Below are 6,238 nucleotides of genomic sequence, written 5' to 3' on the forward strand. Positions count from 1 at the left end.
TAATTTCAGGGTTGTCAATAATACCGCGCAACAATCGAAAGAAGTGCGTAGTGAAATACACATTCCTTCTAGTCTTCAAACTACTGTAACCAAGCACACCCTGGAGGAACTCAGTGGGATAAAGCCATGGATAATATCCGTCATGCCATGTCTTTCTCGGTCTTCCTCTATTTTCGCACCCATCAACATTCGTGACAGAATATAAAATTGTAATGTCAAGATTCGTGATGATGTTAAAAAAAAAATAGCGCTTGCAACCGAAGTTCAAAATTAACTTAAATCGTGGCGTATTCTTTTTCTTCTTCGTTTTTTTCTCTTAACTCGGGTGTTCTGGCCAGTGTCGAGTTTTTTTTTTATTTTTTATTTACATATTTACACATGTGTTAGTAATATAATACATACAAGTTAGTATTTAATATAATATACATATGTAATAATATAACATATTTACAGCTTAACATCATTTCTAACTAGATATTACATAGAATTTCAACGAAACAAAAAAACGTAAATATGCATGAAACTAAAAAACACGACACTGGCTAGAACACCCCATTAGCGCGATGGGAAAAAGCCATAAAAAAGAAGTAGATTTTTATTATTATTTTTATTCGAGAGATTGTCTATGACTAACAGTGGTGGCGGTCGTTTTTGTTTGTCTTAGATAAGAATTATTGTGTTTTTTCCTTAAAAAGTCGAAATAATTCACTAATTGGGTTAAAAAAAGAGTGGTTTATATACAATTTTATCTATTATTAAGTGTTTTCAGTAGTTTGTGTTTGTTTTCGTTCTCTGTCCCGAAACCTAATAACCAGGTAACAATTATTTTTTCCATACACGTGTAGCCAAATTTTTTTTTGGTTTTTACAACTTGTTTTGTACTTTTCTTTTTTTTTATTTGTTATAAATGAACGATAAAGAGAAACCTCCGGATCCACCGGATGGATCTCAATTAGATTCGTCGTGCGGTACAATGGACACTGTTCCAGATCCCGCCGAATTTGTTACAATAAGGCCTAAATCAAAAAAACTCAAACTTATAAATTCGGAGAGGAAATCGAGTTCTGAGTCAGACCGCCCCCTCCCACACAAAACACCTAGCCCCCGACCCTCAGCTTCTACAAACCCAGGTACTCCAGAGGTCACAAACAATTTATCGCCTATTACCACACCTACCAAAGTCCAATCCCGCATGTACAATGGAATGGATCGTGCTCCATTTATCGTACATGTAACAAAAGTACAAGTAGACGGCGTCACCCAAACCAACTTGTACGATATTGACTTCGGTCGATTTCTTCATAGAAACAATATTCGGACTGCCTGGAACGGAATCAAGTCCGTCGGCCGTAACCGTATTTCTGTGGAGTTTAAGACGGCAAACGAAGCCAATACGTTCGTAAAATCAGAAATAGCTAAAAAAGATAATTATAACGTTTTCATTCCGACTTTCCTAGTAACTAAACAAGGTGTTACCAAAGGCATCCCTTCGCACTGGTCTGAACAGGACATTGTGGAGAATGCCGAGGTACCTCATGGATTCGGAAAAGTAATCAAGGCTCGACGACTGAATTACAGATCGAGTAATGGTGACGTAGTCGAATGGAAACCCTCCCACACGGTGGTTTTGACCTTCGACTCAAAATCTCTACCTTCCCACATTTCCATCTTCAATGTGTCCCTCTCCGTAGAACTCTACGTATTTCCGACAATTCAGTGTTTTAAATGCTGTAAGTACGGACATACAAAGACTGTCTGTAGATCCCTTGTGCGCTGTTACAAGTGTGGCTCCTCACACAATGGGGAATCCTGCACGGTGGCGGCAGAAGATATAAAATGCCTCAATTGTTCTGGTAACCACTCTGCCACCAGCAAGCTGTGCCCTGAGCTTAAAAGGCAACAAAACATAAAACACACGATGGCTGATAGAAACATTTCATATATTGAAGCTTCTAAAATGTTCGGAAAAGCGACGATTTCCTATGCAGAAATCGTCTCTAAAACGACAAAACCGAATGTCAATGTTGTTATGCCCGCGCCCTCCGCGCCAATATCCTACAAAAAATCAGTAGAGAGGAAGTCGAGGTCAAAAAAACTACCTTCCAAACCTAATGTTCCTCATCATGACCCTTCACTTCTGTATTTCCCGAATGGACAACTTCCATCTGGTTCTAATGGGAATGCTTTTCCTAGCACAGTCCCAACATCGAACAATACAATTATATCTACCATATTGAGTATTCTAGTATCGATCCTTCAAAACAATCCACAAATACCGTCCAACGTCGCCCATCAACTTCTAAATATAACTTCCCTACTTAACCACCACCATGGCTCCTCAGATGAGGATTCTGCAGTGGAACAGCCATAGCATTTTTAATAAAAAAGAAGATCTCTTGCATACATTGCAAGAAGAATCTATTTCAATTGCGGCCATTTCGGAGACGTGGATGGTCCCGGGATCTACTATTAGATTCCGGGGATTCCACTGTCTGCGAGATGATCGTGAGGATGGGAAGGGTGGCTCTGCCCTCCTCATCAAAAACTCCCTTCCCTTTATCCCTATTAATGTCAAGACTGATGGCTGTCCTTTCCAAGTGACAGCTGCAAAGGTTAATGACTTGACCATCCTTTCCATGTATATCTCCCCAACCAACAAACCCTCAAAATCGATACTTTTATCTTTGTTCCAAAAATTGACCCCTCCGTTCCTTATCCTTGGTGACTTTAATGCTCACCATGCCCTGTGGGGTGCTCCGACATGCGACAGGTTGGGAAGAGATATTGTTGATCTCTTGGATGATCTGAATATGTGTGTCCTTAATGATGGCTCCGCGACGCGCCTTCAGCTTCCAAATCAGCGACCCAGTGCAGTGGATCTCACCATCTCCAGCGCTGCAATGGCACCATCTGTGCAATGGTCAATTAAGGATGACACTATTGGTAGTGATCATTACCCTATAGTAGTCAGCCTCATATCCAGCCATAGATATTGCCAAAGTGGCCTATCCCCTGGGGGAAGACGAAGACCGAGATACATTACAGAAAGAGTTAAATGGAGATACTTCTCTGACGACATTGAACTTAAAGTGAACGAGCTGCCCACCCCGACGAAAGAGAATGTAGTGAAGTGCTATGAAGCATTGTCATCATGCATCGTCGAAGCAGCAGACAAACATGTCCCTGTAAAGGAGAAAGGCAATAGAAGTAAACCCCCCCCTGCCCCATGGTGGGATAGCGAATGTGCGGAGGCAGTTTTGAAAAGGAAAAAGCAAGCTAAAGTTTACTCCTTAAACATGAGCCTAGAAAACCTGTTGAGTTTTAAACAGGTTGAAGCTAAAACAAAACGCCTCTTAAGAGACAAGAAACGACAAGGATGGAAAAACTTCTGTTGCTCTTTATCACGAGACGTGCCTATATCTACTGTTTGGAGCATGATACGTCGATTTAGAGGTTCTTTCACTCCACCAGTGAGACGTCCTGAGACCCTAGGGTGGGTTGAGGAGTTCGCCAACAAATTAGCCCCGCAGACCGCAAATAACTGGAATGAGTCTCCCTATTGGTACCAGTTTACAAATAGAAGCTGGTTAGATCATAGCTTCAGTTTAGATGAACTGAAGACTATTCTGACCCGGCTCACAGACTCAGCTCCAGGGATGGACGGTATACTGTATAGTTTTATCCAACATAACAGTGATCCTACCCTCTCCTACATCCTATCATTGATCAACATGATCTTTGAATCAGGAAACATCCCCCCTTCATGGAAAACCCAATCCATTATCCCTATCCTTAAACCCAACAAAGACCCAAACTTTGGGTCTTCCTACCGCCCCATAGCCCTCTCCTCCACACTGTTGAAAGTGGCGGAACATATGGTGAGACAACGCTTGGACTGGTTTGTGGAGAGCTCGAAAACTCTCCCCGAGTCTCAATTTGGATTCAGGAAAAGAAAGAGCACTATTGAAAGCGTGTCGGTTCTGACATCTGATATCAGAGCCGCTCTTACTAAGAAAGAATTTCTTATAGGTGTCTGTCTGGACATAAGTGGTGCATATGACAATGTTATTATCCATATTCTAGAAGCTAAAATGCTACGAATTGGAATCCCGCGAAAACTCACTTCCTTTATAGCAAATTTGATTCTCTCCAGAAAGGTAGAAATCAGTGTTCGCGGTCATGCTGTGGTGGAGAGAGAGTTGAGCAAGGGACTACCTCAGGGTTCTGTCCTGAGCCCGATTCTCTTCAATATCTATACGCATGACATAAGCGGAATTGTTCCCTCAGAGACAAGTTTGCTTCAATACGCGGACGACTTCTTCATGTATACATATGGGAAGGACCCAAATAATCTAGAAAATACTCTAAATTTAGGTATGAGAAACATCAGGAATTGGTTAGTGGAACATGGCTTGGATCTATCGACTGGTAAAAGTAATGCCATAACCTTTTGTAGACAGCGAAAAATCCCAACCATAAAAATTCAACACGGAGATGAGATAGTACCTTTTACGTCCCAGATTAAGTTCCTGGGAGTAATTCTGGACACTCATCTTACATGGAACTCATACATAAATCATATAGTAAACAAGTGTCAAGCCGGATTGAATACGTTAAGAGCAGTCTCGCGAGTATGGTGGGGGAGCCACCCTTTTATACAGAGACTTTTTTATACTGCGTATATCCGGAGCCATCTAGATTATGCCTCGTTCCTTTTAGAACCTTGTTCAAAAAAGAATCTCCAAAGACTTGACCGGATCCAATCCCAAAGTCTGAGACTAGTCGTCGGAGCCATGAAGTCATCTCCAATTAACGCTTTACAAGTAGAAGCTTGTGATCCCCCACTTGGTATGAGAAGACAATACTTGGCGGATAGATTTCTTCTAAAATGCTCTATCCAAAAAAACAACCTGCTCCTCAAAAAGGTACAATTTCTCTCTGACTGCGTGACATCCTCATCTTTTTGGTTTCATAAACCACCCCCTTTACTAGTCAACAGTTTTCATTTTTACAAATCTTTCGAATCTAACATTTATCCTAAAGACCTTCTTCCCCTTTATCGTTTCCCATTTAAAACTTCTATTTATGCCCCAAGTATTGAACTCACATTCGGAGTCGAAAGCCACCTACAGCCCCGGTGTACATTCAACCGTATTCGGTCGTCAAGATGGATAGGTTGGAAAATTATCTACACTGATGGATCTCGGTCAGATTCGGCAACCCATACGGGTGCGGCTATATATTGTGAAGACAACAACTTTCAAAGATTGTACAAATTGCACAAGAATGCATCTGTATTTACCGCAGAATGTATCGCAATCCGAGAAGCTGTCAAATACGCCTTAAGCTCACAATATAGCAAGTTCCTAATCCTGTCGGATTCCTTGAGTGCCTTACAAAAAATCAAATCCCCTCCATCCTTTTATCCCGAGGATGAGCTCTGCGTGGAAACTCGATTTCTTCTTTCTATATCAGAGGCATCCAATAAGAGTATTGTTATGTCCTGGATCCCTAGCCATTGTGGTATTCCCGGTAACGAAAAAGTGGACGCGTTAGCAAAGGAGGCGGTCCACTCCGGGGATCCTGCCTATAGTAATTTACTACCACTAGGTGATCTCCTTGTTATGACGAAGGAGAAGCAACTTCGCGCATGGCAAGAATATTGGGTAGCCTCTTCCCAAGCCAAGGGTAAACATCTTTTCCAACTGAAACCAAATGTTACAGAAAAGCCTTGGTTTTCCAAAGTGATTCTGAACAAGTTTGAGACATCCTCCATATGCAGAATGCGCATTGGGCACTGCTGCAATGGTTCTCACCTGTTCAGAATCCATGTCCGGGACTCTGCCATTTGCGAATGTCAGCTAGATGAGGAAGATTTAAACCATATTTTTTTTGGATGCCCCATAAATGATTGTTATCCTGATTTCCTATCCGACCTCTCTGATATTAATATCCCATTCCCTATTCATATTCTAACTCTCCTGTCCCCACCCAATAAACGTGTATTTAAAATCCTATGTAAATATCTAGTTGTAAATGGTGTAAAGCTGTAAATATGTTTTATTATTATATGTATATATTATATTAAATACTAACATACTAACTTTTACATATTATATTACTAACACATGTGTATATATGTAAAAAAAAAAAACAAAACTACTCGACACTGGCCAGAACACCCAAGTTGAGATGTGAAAAGGCCATGAAAAAACGAAGAAGAAGAAGAATTATTTTT

This window comes from Micrasema longulum, unplaced genomic scaffold (assembly GCF_059751315.1).
Source record: "Micrasema longulum isolate JH-2025_06_02 unplaced genomic scaffold, ASM5975131v1 h1tg002874l, whole genome shotgun sequence".
In the NCBI taxonomy this organism is placed as follows: domain Eukaryota; kingdom Metazoa; phylum Arthropoda; class Insecta; order Trichoptera; family Brachycentridae; genus Micrasema; species Micrasema longulum.